The 17,749-nt window shown below is 43.8% G+C and overlaps 1 protein-coding gene across 2 annotated transcripts in view; it reads right to left on the reverse strand.

Annotated features, from left to right (window-relative positions):
* The window catches only part of ME3 (malic enzyme 3), a 192,446-nt gene that overhangs the window by 25,915 nt on the left and 148,782 nt on the right, over positions 1-17,749 (reverse strand). The window lies entirely within an intron of this gene.

Raw genomic sequence — 17,749 nt, forward strand, 5'->3', positions numbered from 1 at the left:
TCATGCACCAAGGGTTTTGCCACCTGGCTGGCTCCTGGATTCCTGGGCTCTGCCTGGCCCATTATGATTGGGGATTGGGAAGGGAAAGAGTAGGAACAGCGGGCTTGGTGGTCAGTTAAGCACATATCCCGGTCTCTAACGTAGGCTGGTGGCTACCATGCGCAATGGATGGCAGACCTGGAGGGGTGATGGGAAGACTGAAATGGGGCCTGTGGCCATCTAAAATCCCAGCAGGAAGCTCACTACCCACCCAAGTGCATGCAAAGACCCCGACTCCCCAACCACTGGGGCCTAGAGAGCCTCTGCATCCTGCAAATATCTCCCAGGGTGGGTCCTGAGATCTGGAGCTCCTCCAGTAGAGACACTTCTGGATTCAGGCATTGTGTCCTGCTAAGATGCAAGGAAGGTTGGCAAAGGCCACTACACAAAGCTGGTGTCATCTACTAACACCTTGATAAGGGTGTTTACCAATTTGCAAGTTACTACCCAAGTATCAGTTCATGAGTTCAAAATACAGAGCCCCAGACTCATCTGCCAGAGAGTCTCACTCAGTGAGTTTGAGGCAGGGCTTGGGAATGTACCTTTTCCCCTCCAGCTTCACTGAGGTATAACTGACAAATAAAAATCATACATTTAAGATGTGCAGTGGGATATTGTGATATATGTATACATTGTGAAATGATGACCACCCCAGACTGTTTGGATTCTGACAGTCGAGAGAGCTCTGAGAAATACTGCCTGGCTTGGTGAAGTAAGCTGTTTGATGTGCCTTATTCAAAATCCAGGCTACAACTGACCCCTAGATTTCAAGGTCAGGGAAAAGTTTGTATTTCCTACAAAATGACGGTGATCGTAACCCATTTTTCCTGTTGACATTGTGAGAAAGCTGAGATCAGCTCAGTTTTCTGCTCCTGTGCTGCAGGCAACCTCAGCTCGGCCTTTCTGCACACACCCTTCCCCTTACTCCATTCTTGCTTTTGATGCTCATTTTGATAGTTTTGTTGTATTGTGCCTTTTACTGGAAATAAGCATGACACAAATTATTAAAAATTGCCTAATACACAGACATACATAGGTGGGTCCATTTGTTTTTACAGTATCAGTGCTCACGTTCACTGACAAAAAGTGCCCTTACTGATCAGCCAGGAGTGTTGGGGCATGAGATGGGGAGAAGGCGTCTGCCCCTCCCAGCCTGGTGTGAACCAGAGGCCTAGGACCAGTGTGGGACCAGCTGTGGAAAGAAAGACTTATGACCCTGCTAGAAAATGTGGGTGGGACACACACCTGGCGGGCTTCCTGTGTTATTGGGGCATCTTTCCCATGAGGCTGGTGGCAATGAGGGGTGAGTAGTACTGAATTAGCCCAGAAACATCTTTTTTGACTTCATAATTTTGTGCATGGATTATACTGCACAGTAAAAAATCCAGTGGCAGATAAATATTTGCTCCTGTCATGGCCCTTCCAGAACCTTAATGAGTTGTAGCTGGTGGTGGGAGGACTTGGAGGTGGGTGGGTTCATGACACAGGGGCAGAAATGGACAGTACGTTATTAACAGTGCTGGGCATGGGTCAGCAGACTTGTGCACCTGACCTGGCTCTGAGGGGTCTGACACCTGTCACTTCACTCTTCAGTTCTGCCTCAGTTTTCCATCTGTCAATGGGCCAGTAATATCTGCCTGGCCAACTTCGGTGGGTATTTGTGAGGATGAAAAGCTGGGGTGATTTTTGCACCATGAAGTGCTAAACACATGTGTCATCTTGACCACAATTCTTATTTACAGTCACAGAGCAAGTGTCATTTGGGGTGAGGAGGGGGGCTCGCTATATGTCTGGACCCACCACCATCCAGCCCCCTTTTCCTTATACAGTGAATAAAACTGAAAAAGAAAACCTCTTATGCGCAAATATAATGCTATTCTTGCTGAGCCAAAATTTACTGTGATTTTTTTTCCCAGGGTGTGAATTTCAAGTATTTGGATTGGGGTGGGGGGGACAGAATGTCTTTGGTTGCTGGTGACATTTTGCTAAATATAATCCTCACAAGACTCCCAGTGTTGCTCCACGACTGGCCTGGAGCTAAAATGCTGAAAAGGTCAGACAGCAAAGCAAGTGATGCACGTTCTTTCTCTCTGTCTTTCTTACACACACACACTTGACCTTTAAGCAACACTCCTCGGAGGTAAAAATAAGGCAAGAATTATAAATAAATATCTTTGTTCAGTGCACTACTCGTCTTTCATATTAAATTCGTTTTTTTATGAGTAAATTTTTATGTTATTTTACTTTACTTGTTTTATTTTTTACTTATTTTATTTTTCATTCCAGTGTAATCAACATGTAGTGGTATATTAGATTCAGATGTATGATACAGTGATTCAGTGATTCTATGCATTACTCAGTGCTCCTAAGATAATTGCACTCTTAATCCCCTTCACCTCTTTCACCCATCCCCCACCACCTCCCCTCTGGCAACTATCATTTTGTTCTCTATAGTTAAGAGTCCGTTTTTTGGTTTGTCCTTCCCCCCCCCCTTTTGTTCATTTGTTTTGTTTCTTAAATTCCACATGAGTGAAATCATATGTTATTTGTCTTCATCTGACTGGCTCATTTCACTTAGCAGTATACTCTTTAGCTCCATCCACGTTGTTGCAAATGGCAATATTTCTTTCTTTTTTATGTCTAAATAATACTGCATTGTGTATATATACCACCTCTTCTTTATCCATTCATCTATTGATGGACACTTGGACTGCTTCCATAAGTTGGCTTCTGTAAATAACACTGCAAAAAAATTATATAAATAAATATATATAAAAATATATAAAATATATAAAAATATATATATACACACTTTTGAATTAGTGTTTTCTCCTAATCTTTGGTTAAATACCCAGAAGTATGATCACTGGATCATAAGGTAGTTCTATTTTTAATTTTTTGAGGATCCTCCATTCTCTCTTCCACAGTGGCTGCATCAATTTGCATTCTCACAACAGGGCACTAAGGCTCCTTCTCCACATCCTCGCCAACACTTGTTGTTTCTTGAATTTTTAATCTTAATGAATCTGACAGGTGTAGGTGATACCTCATTGTGGTTTTGATTTGCATTTCCCTGAAGATGAGTGATGTTGAGCATCTTTTCATGCATCTGTTGGCCATCTGGATGTCTTTGGAGGAGAAATGTCAGTTCATGCCTTCTGCCCATTTTTACATACATACATACATACATTTATTTATTTATGAGTTAAGTTGTATAAATTTTTCATATATTTTGGATACTAACCCTTTATCAGATAAGTTATTTGCAGAGATCTCCCATTCTCCCACAGGTTGTCTTTTAGTTTTGTTAGTTGTTACTTTTGCCGTGCAGAAGCTTTTTATTTTGATGTAGTCTCAATTATTTTTGCTTTTGTTTCCCTTGCCTCTGGAGATAGATCTAATAGAAGTTGTTTTGACTGATGTCAGAGAAATTACTACCTGTATTCTCTTGAAGGATTTTTATGATTTCAGGTCCCACATTTAGGTCCTTAAACCATTTTCAGTTTATTTTTGTGTATGGTGTACAAAAGTGGTCCAGCTTCACTCTTTTGCATCTACCTGTCCAGTTTTCCCAGTACTGTTTGTTGAAGAGACTACCTTTTTCCCATTGGATATTCTTTCCTGTTTTGTTGAAGATTAACTGACCATATAATTTGGGGTTTATTCCTGGTCTTTTGATTCTGTTCTACTGATGTATGTATCTATTTTTTGCCAGTACCATGCTGTTTTGATTACTACAGATTTATAATATAATCTGAAGTTTGGAATTGTAATACCTCCTGTCTTGTTTTGTTTTGTTTTGTTTTATTTTTTCAAGACTGCTTTGGTTATTTAGGTCTTTTGTGGTTCCACACAAATTTTAGTATTGCTTGTTCTAGGTCTATAAAAAAAAATGCTATTGATATTTTGATAGGGATTTCACTAAAACTGTAGATTGCTTTGGATTATATATACATTTTAACAATATTTGTTCTTCTAATCCATGAGCATGAAATGTCTTTCCATTTCTTTCTGTTGTCTTCAATTTCTCTCATCAATGTGTTATAGTTTGAAGAGCACAGATCTTTCACCTCTTTGGGTAAGTTTATTCCTAGGTATTTTCTTCTTTTTGGTGCAGTTGTAAATGGGACTTTTTTCTTAATTTCTCTTTCTGCTGCTTCATTAGTAGTGTATAGAAACACTACAGATTTCTGTACATTGTTTCTGTATTCTAGGACTTTACTGAATTCATTTATTAGTTCTGGTACTTTCTTGAGGGAGTCTTTAGGGTTTTCTATATATAGTATCCTGTCATCTGCCAATAGTGAAAGTTTTACTTCTTCCTTACCAATTTAGTTGTCTTTTATTTCTTCTTGTCTGATTGCTGTGGCTAGGAATATGCTGAATAAAAGTGGTGAGAGCGGACATCCTTATCTTGTTCCTGACCTTAGGGGAAAAGCTCTCAGTTTTTCCACTGAGTATGATGTTAGCTATGGGTTTTTCATATCTGGCCTTTAACATGTTGAGTTATATTCCCTCTAAGCTTACTTTGTTGAGGATTTTGTCAAATGCTTTTTCTGCTTCCATTGAAATAATCATGTGGTTTTTATCCTTTTTCTTATTGATATGATGTATCATATTGATTGATTTGCAAATATTGAATCATCCTCGCATCCCAGGAATAAATCTCACTCGACTCTAGTGAATGATTCTTTTAATGTGTGGTTGGATTCAGCTTGTTGAGGATTTTTCTTTGAGAAATACTGGCTTGTAGTTCTCCTTTTTTTGTGTGGTGTTTTTATCTGGTTTTGGTACCAGGAAAATGCTGGCTTCATAGAATGAATTTGGAAGTTTTTCTTCCTCTTGTATTTTTTGGAAACTTTGAGAAGAATAGGTATTAACTCTACTTTAATTGCTCGGTAGAATTCACCTGTGAAGCTGCCTGGCCCTGGAATTTTGTTTGTTGGGAGTTTTTTGATTATTGATTCCGTTTCATGGCTGGTAATCAGTCAATTTTTCTATTTCTCCCTGCTTCAGTTTTGGTTTGTTGCACGTTACTAGGAATGTATCCATTTCTTCTAGATTGTCCAGTTTGTTGGCATATAATTTTTCATAATACTCTTTTACAATCCTTTGTATTTCTGTAGTGTTGGTTGTTATTCTTCTTTCATTTGTGATTTTATTTGAGTCCTCTTTCTCTTTTATGAGTCTGATGAGGGGTTTGCCAATTGTGTTGATCTTTTCAAGAATCAGCTCCTGGTTTCAGTGATCTTTTCTACTGTTTTTCTAGTTTTCATATCATTTATTTCTTCTCTGATCTTTATTATTTTCTTCCTTCTGCTGGGTTTGGGTTTTATTTGTTCTTCTTTCTCTAACTCCTTTAGGTGTAAAGTTAGATCATTTGAGATTTGTCTTGCTTCTTGAGGTAGACCTGAATTCCTTCTTAGAGGGAAGTTTGCTGTATCCCAGAAATTTTGTAGTGTTGTTTTTCATTTTCATTTCTTTCCATGTACCTTTAAATTTCTTCTTTTATTTTCTGGTTCCTTGCTTAGTAGCATGTTATTTAACCTCCACATGTTTGTAGTCTTTTCAGATCTTTCCTTTAACTGGTATCTAGTTTTGTAGCATTGTGGTCAGAAAAGATGCATGTTAAATTAAATCTGGTCCAGTGTGTCATTCAAAGTCACTCTTTCCTTGTTGATTCTCTGTTTCGATGATCTGTTCACTGATGTACATGTGGTGTTAAAATCCCCTACTATTATTGTATTATTGTCAGTTAGTTTCTTTATGTTTGTTATCAACTGTTTCATGCATTTGGGTGCTTCCATGTTGGGTGCATAAATATTTACAATTGTTATATCTTCCTGTTGAATTGTCCCTTTTATTATTATATAGTGCCCTTCTTTGTCTCTTGTTACATTCTCAGTATTAAAGTCTATTTTATCAGATGTAAGTACTGCTGCTCTGATTTTCCATTTGCATGATAAATGTTTTTCCATACCTTCACTTTCAGTCTGCACATATATTTAATTCTAAAATGAATCTCTTGTAGGTAGCATATGGATGGATCTTGTTATACATTCTATCACCCTATGTCTTTTGTTTGGAGCATTTAATCCATTTACAGTCAAAGTAATTATTGATAAGTATGTATTTATTGCCATTGCATTACTTGTTTTGTGGTTGTTTTTGTAGTTCTTCTCTAATCCTTTCTTCTCTTGTTCTCTTTCATAGTTTCCTGGCTTTCTTTAGCCAGGAAATATATTTGGATCCTTTTCTCTTTACTCTTTGCTTATCTATTACTGCTTTTTGATTTGTGGTTACCATTTGGCTTGTATATAACATCTTCTGCACATAGCAGTCTATATTAGGTTGATGGTTGCTTACAGTTGAGTCCTTTACTCAAATTCTTTATTCCTTTCCCTACCACATTTCTGATATGTGGTGTCATACTTAATGGCCTTTTATTTTGTGAGTCCTTCAACTGATTTTTACAGACATATTTTTACTGCTTTTGTGCTTCACTTTTTTTTTTTTAACTCTTATTTATGGTCTTTCCTTTCCACTCACAGAATTCCTTTTAACATTTCTTGTAGGGCTGGTTTAGTTGTCATGAGCTCCTTTACCTTTGTCTTAGAAACTCTTGTCTCTCTTTCTATTCTGAATGATAGCCTTGCTGAATAGAGTATTCTTGGCTACAGATTTTCCTTTCTCAATGCTTTGAACATATCATGCCACTCTCTCCTGGTTTGGAGAGTTTCTGCTTAAAAATTCCCTGATAGCCTTATGGGGTTTCCGTTGTATGTAACTGTCTTTTCTCTTCTTTTTTCTTTTCTTTTCTTTTTTCTTTCTTTCTTTCTTTCTTTCTTTCTTTCTTTCTTTCTTTCTTTCTTTCTTTTTTTAAAGATTTATGTATTTATTTTAGAGAGAGAGCTAAGGGGAAGAGGGAGACGGAGCCTGACAAAGGGCTCAATCCCAGGACCCTGAGATCATGACCTAAGGTAAAACCAAAAGTCAGCCACTCAACTTACTGAGCCACTCAGGTGCCCCTTCTCTTCCTGCTTTAAAATTTTTTTCTTTATTACTACTTTTGTTATCTTAATTACTATATGTCTTGGTATAGACCTACCTCCTTGGCTTGACTTTGGTGGGGAAATCTCTGTGCTTCCTGGATCTGCATATTGCTTTCCTTCCCCAGATAGGGGAGTTTTCAGCTATTATTTCTTCAAATAAATTTTCTATCCCCCTTTCTCTTTCTCTCTCTTTTATTTGTTTATTTTTTAGCAATCTCTATACTCATTGTGGGACTCAAACTCATGACTCTGAGATCAAGAATCACATGCTCTTCTGACTGAGGCAGCCCCCTTATCTCTTTATCTTCTTCTGGAATCCCTATGTGAATGTTTTAATGCTTGATGGAGTTGCTGAGTTTTCGAAGTCTACTCTCATCTTGAATTCTCATCTCTTACCTTTTCAACTTGAGTACTTTCCATTACTCTGTCCTTCAGGTTGCTAATTTGTTCCTCTGCTTCCTCTAGCCTGCTATTTATTCCGTAATAATTTCATTTATTGTGCTCTTCATCTCTGATGGGTTCTTATGGTTCCTATCTCTTTGTTAAGGGTTTCAACTGATGTCCTCCACTCTTTTCTCAAGTCCAGTGAGTATCTGTATGACCATAGCTTTAAATCCTCTATCAGGCATATTATTTATATCCATTTTCCTTTGGTCTCTTGCTGCGGTTTTGTCCTGTTCTTTCATTTGCAACATATTCCTCTGTCTCCTCATTTTGTTTAACTCTCTGTATCTGTTTCTGTGTATCAGGAAATTGTTCTTGAAAGTAATGACCTTATGAAGAAGAGGTCCTTCAATGTTCTACAGTGCACTGTCTCCTGTTCACTGGAACCTGGCACTTCAAGATTGTCTCTTATGTGTGTTATGTATGTCCTGCTGCGTGTCCTGGCTACCTTTTTCCTTCAGTCCATTCATCTGCAGAGGCTCTCTATGTCTGTTGTGGGCAGGGTTTAGTTCCTGCCCTGATGAGGCATACAGTTTCAAAAAGGTGGGGCCACTGTTGAGACCAGGGCTGTGTGGGTAGGTTGTGCAATTTTAACAACATGCACAATTTTAATAATGTGAGCCTCAGGCTTCCACAGAGCCTGCAGCCACCACTACAGGAACAGGGCCCCTGTACTTGCCCAAGTTGGGAGATGTAGTATTGGCAAGATTTGTGCCAGTCTTCTGGGGGAGAGGGCCTGCAGTGCCAGTACTGAGGCAAGTGTGACTGGGAGAGCTGGATCTGCCAAAGTGGGGGAGAGGGGAGCTTGGTGTAAGCAAGTTAGGTAGTGAATGTTGTCACTGTGCTGGTTCCCACAGGTAGCCACCTGTGTTTGTTCTGGGGGTTGAGGGAGGGAGATGGCTCCTGCCAGCTCCTTTGTTCCAGAGAAGTGCCTCCAGGAACCCTGCCCCTCTAGGAGCTGCTCTGAGATGTGCAAATATCACTTCCTCCTGTCTGCCCCAGGCATTTTTTTCAGACTGCTGCTTCTAGGCTGTATCTCCACAGGCTGCTTGTCATGCTGTCTCTTAAAGTTCAAGGACTCAGCTTCCTATCATCCTTTGGACTCTCCTGGAGCTGACCTCTGATAGTTTTAAACATCTAGGCTCTAAGTATTGCTGCATGTAAGAACTCATAAAACTTGGCCCCTCTCACTTACAAAGCCAAATGTTTTGGGGATCTGTGGTCCCTCTGCAGGCTCTTTGGTGTGGTCACCTGTTTCTCCCTGTCCTCCACATTTTCACTTCCCGCCCATAGATGTCCTTCATCCTATTAGCCTGTAGATGTCCTTGGTCCCATTAGCTCCCCACTGAGTCCTCACCCTTCCCACCTTCTTCAACGTGATGTCTTCTCTACCTTTAGTTGTGGAGTTTGTTCTGTTAAACTTTGGATTATTTTCTGGGTTATTTACACTGATGTGTTATCTAGTTGTTTCCATAGAATGAGGTGAGTTTAGGGTCCTCTTACTCCACCATCTTAGGTCCCTCCCACATTGTTTTATAGAAGAGAAGCTCCCTGGGGAGCAACTTGATGAGATAGAGTAAAGCTTTATTAATTCAATATTAATTCAATGCATTTTAATCCTTAGAATTGCACAAAATGTGCACTCTCCAATGTGAATTGTCCATCCAATAATCTGGACTTGGTTCCTAGACCCCCTTGGACTTAAGGACCTCCAGAGCCCCTATCTACCTCAGATACCCATCCCCATGGCTGCTTCCTGGACCTTTCCTCACCAGGAATATCTCCTACTCGAGAATGTCATACTATCCATGTTGGTCTTTGACAGCCTGTCTTCTGCCTCCCTCATTCCTGTACCTCATTACTGTACCTTGTACCTTTTATCTTCCTGGAGACCTTTGGGACCTTTACCATTTTCTTCCAGCCTCTCAGTCCCTCATGGATTTTCTTTTTATTTTTTTAAAGAATTTACTTATTTATTCATGAGAGACACACAGAGAGAGACAGAGACATAGGCAGAGGGAGAGTCAGGCTCCCTGCAGGGAGCCCGATGCGAGATTCAATCCCAGGACCCTGGGATCATGACCTGAGCCAAAGCAGATGCTCAACCACTGAGCCACCCAGGTGCCCCTCATGGCCTTTCATAAAACCAAATGCTGGCTGGTGTGAACCAAAGGTGGCTACTTCAGTTGCTCTTGATATTATCCACCCATCCATCATCTGTCCATCCATCATCTGTCCATCCATTCATCTGTCCATTCCTCCATCCAAAAGCATCTACTGAACACCTGTGATGAGGTGACAGTTTAGTTGTCCAATGAATGTTTTATGAAGGGGTGGGTATATGACAGAGTTGGTAGAAATTTAGTGAGTTTGCCTGTCAACTTGTCAAGCTAATTAAAAGTCCCTCAAGAACAAAAACAAAATTTCAAAGGGAAGATTTAAATGGCTTACGTGAAAAAAATATATTCTCATTTCATCCATGTACTTTCAAATACAGGTAACAGGCTTCACCAAAACACCAATTTCGATGTTAATTATAATTGCCTTACATATTCATTAAAATACTACTATTACTGCTATTCTTACTAAAAATAGCTAAAATTTATTGACTGCCTATTACTCACTGGGCATCATGCTGAGCTACTTACATATATTATCTCAATTAATGTTCACATGACCCTTATGAGGTACGTACTGTTTCAGGGAAGGAATCCTGAACTATAGATGTGAACTTATTTGCTCAGAGATTATTCACTCCACTGCAGTTGGAAAGTGGTGGAGCTGGAATCTGAATCTGGCTGTATCTGACTCTAGAACTTATATTAATAGCAATGTTATGTTTAAACTTAATAGCAATATAATTTTGTAGGGACAGCTGAGTGGCTCAGTGGTCAAGCATCTATCTGCCTTTGGCTCAGGGTGTGATCCCAGGGTCCTGGGATCGAGTCCCACATCAGACTCCCTGCAGGGAGCCTACTTCTCCCTCTGCCTATGTCTCTGCCTCTCTCTCTGCATTTCTGATGAATAAATAAATAAAATCTTTAAAAAATAGCAATATGATTTTGTAAAGAGATATAACTAAACAGATAACAAAGTTGGATTTGTCTCTCCATCGGGAAAGACAGGGCCATGTGGTGAGAAGAAAACACTAGGCCAGGAGACAGGCAAAGCATGTTCTCTCTCGGTCTCTCACATAAACTCTGGGTCTTGGGTGGGTCTCCTTTCTCTCTGGGTCTCAGTTTCCTGCTCTGAGATCAGTGGACTTGTAGCATGAGCTACTTAACGTACAGCTGGAGCAGATACACTAGGAGCTTCACTCAGATTTTTCTACAAGTCTAAAGTAGAGAGGTCTGACCATTCTCGGTAAGAGCAACATGTGGTAGGAAAATCAGAAGAATGAGTATTTATAGATTCTGTTTTGAGCAGAGACACAGCAGACCAGCTGAGTGGGCAAGGCCAAGGCAGGCACCCTCCAGGTCACACAGTTGGAGCAGAGGGGCCCCCGAGAAGGTGACCTGCCCTGGCGCACAACTTGGGGATCTGGGCAGTTTCCTGATTTTAGTGCTGGCAGCATATTGCTGACCTTCTTTCCTGCCAGAAGCTGTCCCTCACCGAGGAGGCTCCTGCTTATCTGTCCCCTTCTGCCCTTTTGAACTCTTCAACCTGAAGCCCTGGCAGGGGCTCTGTATTATCTGAGGCTTCTCCAGTGGAGAATTCTTGCAATGGAGAAAGAGGCACCTCCCCAAGCCAGAGCTGCCCAGACTTTTCCACTGTAGGGACACAGCTGGGAAATGGCCTTGGAGCTGCCAGTGAAGGCAGCTCCAAGGTCAGGGCTCACTTAAAGACACAAGACTGGCTGATGTGTGGCTGTTTAATCTCCCCCACCAATCCCCCACCCAGGCCTCAGGCATGAGGAAGCCTACAAATGGTGACCTGTGGCTGGGAGCCCTAGCAAGCTGTGTATGACCATGTGACAAGACCCAGGCCAGGACTAACACAGCTGGGTACCTGCCAACTGGGATGCAGCTGCCCCAGGATAAGGAGAGCCTAAGGTAGATGCTCTGCTCATCCCCCAGCAAGCTGACTGAATGTTGCGTGAGGGACGTGGTGACAGCAAAACATTCCTGGCGCTGCAGACCTGGTTTCTCTGTTCCATAGGTCAGGACCTGCCATTCTTTCAAACACCTGGGTCTAACCTCTTTCAGGCCTGAACAAACACAAGGGACCTGGGAGGAGCAGGTGAATTTGCTCAGCCTGACTCCAAAGCAAATGACTAAAAGCAACATTCATATTTCCATGGGAGGCCACTCTGGTCCCCCAGTGAACCCCCTGCCCCCCACAAGCTTCTCACAGCAGAGTGCTCAGTGAGAAAGAACATCAGTTGTCACCCGGTGAAAAGATATTTCTTTGATTTATTTTTTCCTCCTAGAGGAAACAGAGCTGACATAATCATGAAATCTCTTGGTCTTTTTTTTTTTAATTTTATATATTCCATTAAACTCTAGTCCCTTGAGATGTTCCCAGAAAGTTTCTGTGGCTAAATATCTGAATGTTACTTGCAACATATGCAATGTATACTGAAGGCTCTCAAAAGTCCTGCATTAGGAAACCTGTTGAATGGAGCATTTTTTAAACTTTGTTGACCAGATACTTTAGCCTTCTGTGTCCCCTTCCCCACCTACAGCAGAGCACACTTCAACAGACACAACTCTCCGCAGAAAGAACTTTGTACCAGGTGGGGCTGCGTGAATTCAGGGCAAGGCCACCTCTCCCTGGGATCACTGCAACTGCCTCTTCTGGCCGGGATCCTGCAACAATTGATCTCACCTCCTCCAGGTTTATTCCCCTTCCCCCAATCCCTCTTCCTTGTCTTTCTAGACACAAATCTGCACAGGCCACTTATTTTCTAAAGATCCATACAGGGCTCCCACTGCCTTTAGTATTATGTCCAAACTCCTTGGCTGGTACTCTGGCCTCAACCTTAATCCCCAAACCCTGCCCATGTCTTCCCATATGCTAGTCACATCCTGCTGTTTCCCAGTTACTGTGGGCCCTTACATGCCTCTGTTTTTGCTCAAGTGCCTAGAAGGCCCCTCTTTCACCCAGGCCAATTCCTATTCAAACTGCAAGGTCCAGCTTGAATGTCAAGAATGTCACCTCTTCTAGAAAGGCTTCCCTGTCCCATTGCTTTCTCTACCCTCAGGGTAGTACTAACTCTTTTCTTCTCTGGACTGCCATCATACTCTGGATATATCTTCATCATGGTATATATCACCTTGCATTACAATTACTTATTGACATTTACATTTCAATTAGCTTTTTTTCTAGAGAGAGCGAGAGAACGCATGTGCGTGTGCACTAGTGTGTGCAGGGTGGGGGCAGAGGGAGAGAGAGTATCTTAAGCAGGCTACATGCCCAGTGTGGAGGTTGATCTCACAACCTTGAGATCATGACCTGAGCTGAAATCAAGAGTCGGACACTTAGCCGACTGAGCCACCCAGGTACCCTCAGTTTTAATTATTAAAGAAATGTATCCAGCAGGTTATCCTCTTTGTGCCAGGAACTATCCCAGGTATGACACAAAAATTCAATTCAGCAAACATGTCTAAGTGCCCACTGTGAACAAGGACTGCCTTACCTGCGAGATTACAAAGGCAAATACAAGAATCTCAGTCTGATGGGGACACAAGAAAATATAAGAGCAGTTGCAACATACTGTGGCTGGAGTATTAATAAAGGTATGTGCTATGTATGTAGGAGGCCTCTGAGGGAGCAGACAGCCCTGCTGGGTGGCGGGGGGCAGGGGGGGATGGCAGTGGGGTCTCACCAGTGGCCTAAAGGAAGAATAGAGGCTCATGGGAAGACTGCGGGTAGGATGAGGAAGGAAGAAGGGCATCTCAGGCAGGAGGAACAGCACATGCATGTGGAATGAGAGTCGGGGGCCTTCCTGGAGCTGCAGGAAAATAAGCAGAGCTAGAGCTTGGGTGGGGGTGGGAAGAAAGGGGAGTAGTTGGGGGACCAACCTGAGTCCATGCCTGGGTAAAGAGCCTAGGTGGTTTGGAGGGCAGAGGGGCCCCACCGATGGGCTGCAGCCAGGAAGTAGCATATGTTTTAGGGAGTTCTTTGTGGCATCAGAGTGGATGACGGGGTGGTCGGCTGGGAGGACAGACTGGAGACAAGGAGGCATGTCAGCTCCAGCGAGAGACCATGAAATCTTCCTGGTAAAGGCAGTATGGACAGGGTGGGAGAGAAGGGGCTAGACAAGAAGGAGGATGGACAGAGTGTCAGGGAGTGGAAAGAACTTCAGGATCAATGGGTCCATCATACTGAATGTGCGACCTTAGGCAAGTTACTGAATCCCAATGTCAGTCTTCACTGATGATCGAGTGGGCCAGCGATACTTCTTTTGCAATCCTGTTATTAGAATTAAGTGAGATAATGTCTATAAAAAGCCCAGCATGCCACAGACCCTGAGTGCATGGAGGCTATGGTTATTAGGACAGGAATGCATTAACAGAGGCCAGACGTGGAAGATGAAGGAAGAGGAGGAGCCCAGGATGGACAGTGATGTCCACTGCTCACTGAGGTGGGGGACAGGGAAAGACTGGCAAACCTACTCGATAAGACAGGCCGGGCACATGAGTTGAGTCTCAGGTGTTAAGATGTCCAAGTGCATTCTGTTCTCAAAGCAGGAGGCTCTACATGAGGCTCAGCAGACAGGAACATGAAGTCTAGGGCATGGCAAATCGTCAAAGTCAGGGGGTTGGATGAAGGTCTCAGGCAGAGTGTGTGCAGTGAGTAGGAAGCAGTGTCAAGGACAGAATCCCAGGACACACATATGCCCGAGGAGCAGAGGGGAGGAGAGTCCAGCAGAGGAAAGTAAGCAGGGAAACCAGCAAGGTGGAAGCTGGGCTGGCAGGCCAGCTGCCACAGGAGGGGCCACGTGATAGGTTCCGGTCAGGAATGTCAGATGCTGCTGGGATGTCAAGTGAAAAGGGGATCCTGAAGTGTCTATGGGAGTCAGTGTTCAGATGATCATTCGTGACCTTTTCTATTCTTCATTTAGTAGGTGGTAGTGGTGGGGGCACCAAACTGCCAGGGGGTAAAAGGTAAATGGAAGGGGAGGAAAGGTCAGGGATTATCAATTTCGAGAAGCTCAGCTGTGAAATAGGGAAAGGGTGACAGCCATGGGGGGATAAAGGATTGAAGATTGATTCAGATTTGAGGTGAGAGTGTCCCTATGAGGTAAAGGAGCCAGTGTGCCGGAGAGGTGATGGAGGAGATCCTAGGGAATTGTGAGAGGGGTAGCCAGAGTCCAGTTAGAGCGTGAGGAAGACATGGTCCCTCCCTCCAGGACCCCTCAGCAGTGGTGGGGTGGATACGGCCCTCACGCCGCAGCTCGCCACACACATGCAGAGTGGCTCACTCTGCTGGGGCAGGGCTTGGAAAGCGAATCACAAGCATGGCGGGGCAACTAGGCAAGGGAATCGGGAACCACGGAAACCACGGCGAAAGCGGGAATATTGAGCCTGGAAAAAAGAGAAAGGCAAGCAGAATGAGGTGCAACAACCATCTTCAAAGACATGAAGGAGTATTCTGTGGGCAAGGAATAAAGTGGACTTATTTTCTGTGGCCTTGGCAAGAAGAGTGGAGCCAACAGATGGAAGTCAGAAGGCCACGCGTCTCCGTGCTCTGTAAGGCAGAGATTTCAAACCTGGATGGGGAGAGGCTAGCGGTCACTGGAAGTGATGCTGTGGTCACTGGAACCCCAGCTAGCACGGAGGCTGAGGCAGCGATTCCAGCCGGGGGCTGAGGGTGGACCTCGGGGGCCCTTCCCTGCCTAGGCCCAACTGGGAGATGCCCCTGGGGGGCTTGGCTCCGGCGGCCAGACTGGCGGGCTCCTGTGGCTGGCGTTCTGGCCTAACGGGGGAAATGCCCATTGAGGAACGAGACAGTCACAGGAAGCAGCGACTTCTAAGCCAAAGTGCCAGAATAATGTGGCCACTCCTCAGTCGCTGCTCTGACGGCCACCCCTGGCCAGACGGAAAACACTTTAGGAACAGTCTGGATTTCCTCCTCAATTTCCCAGTTCGTCTGAGTTCCTGGGCAAGCCCACAAATAGCGCCAGAAATCCCAGCGCTGGGAAGAGGATGGTGGCTAATCTGCTGATCTCTTGGCCTCTCAAAGGTCAGAGGTCAGTCCTGAGTTTCTCCTCTAGGGGACAGCATCTCACTCCTCAGCCTTCTGCTCACAAGGCCTGTGCACTTTTCCCAGCCACCAACCTGCTGGCTGGCTCCGCGGTGCCCGCATTTACACCAGCTCCCGTTCGCCCCAGGTCGTACATTTTAGTGGCCAGAAAGCCCCTGGTGTCTGTGAACCTGCCCTGATTAGTTTGGCCCGTTCTGATCTCTCTCCTCAGGGGGACTCCTGCCCTATTTGTACCATGCAGGCTGCCCTATCATCACATCTCCTCCCTCCTCAGAGTTTCAACTGCTCCTCTCCCAGACACCTGGCTAAATTTTACCTTGACGTATGATAGTCTGACGGTGGAGGGCAATAAGGTCTGTGTTTGTGGGCTTTCCGGACAGACGTGAGCCACAGTTGGGGAGAGCAGGGGAAAAGGAAACTGCCACGTTAGGGGACAGATTGGATCAAAGCAGCATGAGGCAGTGTCCTTGAGGGCAGGGAGCGGTCTTATTGGCCATCCTGTGACACAAAAGCTGAAGAATTAGCTCAAGCTGACCTGAGCCCCTCTTTCTGCCACCAGCTCTGGACAGATCAGCCTCAGATCCCCGGGTGAGAAGACCAAACACACACTGCTGGAGGCCCAGTGCCCTATGCCTGCCTGGCCGGTAAGTGTTGTGAACAAATGATACACGAATGGCTGAAGGCAGATAATAGTGCCTCTGCAGGAGCCTACCTTGGAGCCACATGCTCCTCTTCTAGAGGTCACAGCAGCACCTAGTACAGGCCATTCCCGTGACTCCTGAGGGTCAGGTCAACATAGCAGGAGGCCCCTCCCAGCCAGGAGGGGCGAGCAGACAGCAGAGGGTCTGTAGCCAACAGCCTCAGGTCTGCGAGTCGCATGGGTCTGGGCTGAGTCCAAACTTCTCATTTCTAGCTGGGTGTTTTGGGACAAGTTATTTAACCTTTCTGAGCCTGGGTTTCTTTATCTCTAAGGGCACTGTGATAATTAAATGTAAAGCCCCCAGCACAGAGTAGGTGCTCTGTAAAGGTGAGTTGCTAGTTCTTTTCTGGGAAGAAGTCCATGACTTTTAAATCTAACCAGATGTCCTAAGCCCTTTGACCAGCCCCTGCCATCGTGCCCAACACTGCGGGCAGGGCCATTCACCAGGTACATGCTCAATCTACACAAACTCATTAGTGAGCATATTTCTTCTTTTTCCCCTAGTCGATTATAAACTCCTTGAGAGCAAAGTCTCTTTCTGGCTTACCACTATGTCCAATAAATATCTGTCCTCTGAATGAATGAATAAATGGATAACTACATGAATAAAAAAATAAACAAAGGCTACCTTGAATGATTTTCTGATTATTTTCTGTGTCCATTTTACAATGTCGGGAAGAATGATTTCTTCAGGAAGGTCTGCTCTTTGTATTGGCCACACTCTGAGGCCCAGAGAAAGCACATGATGAATACAGGCTGAATGGAAGCTTGGGAGAAATGTCATGAATTATGTGAAAACAGAGAAAACAACTGGATAGGTTCCCCTTAATTTCCCACTGCCTTAATCATTATCTGACCCTGGGGAAATAATTTTCTTCCTGGGTCTTAGTTTCCCTGCCTATAAAGTGACAGAATTGGGTCAAGCGAACACGTTGTTTCTTGCTCTGGTATTCTAAGATTGTGAGCTTACAGTCCAGGGATGGTGAAGTGGGAAAATGAAGTAAGACATAGACTGAACCACAGGAGGCATTCCTAAAATTCAGTATACATGAAAATACCAAGTAGTGATGGTCTCTGCTGAGAGGGACTCAGAATGGGAACACTCCCTTGAAACATTATAACCAGGGCTTGGAGCAAATACTCATGCTCTTTACAATCTCTTAAAATTAAAATAAAATCTTAAAAGTTTTTTTGTAGTCTGGATGCCATAAGCTTAGAGGTTTTCCTTTGTTTATACCATTTGTTTATACCACCAGGAGAAGCTTAGCATTGAAGAGCCTCCTCTTTTCCCTTGAGGGTTGAGTGA

This window comes from Nyctereutes procyonoides, unplaced genomic scaffold (genome assembly GCF_905146905.1).
Source record: "Nyctereutes procyonoides isolate TBG_1078 unplaced genomic scaffold, NYPRO_anot_genome, whole genome shotgun sequence".
Taxonomy (NCBI): domain Eukaryota; kingdom Metazoa; phylum Chordata; class Mammalia; order Carnivora; family Canidae; genus Nyctereutes; species Nyctereutes procyonoides.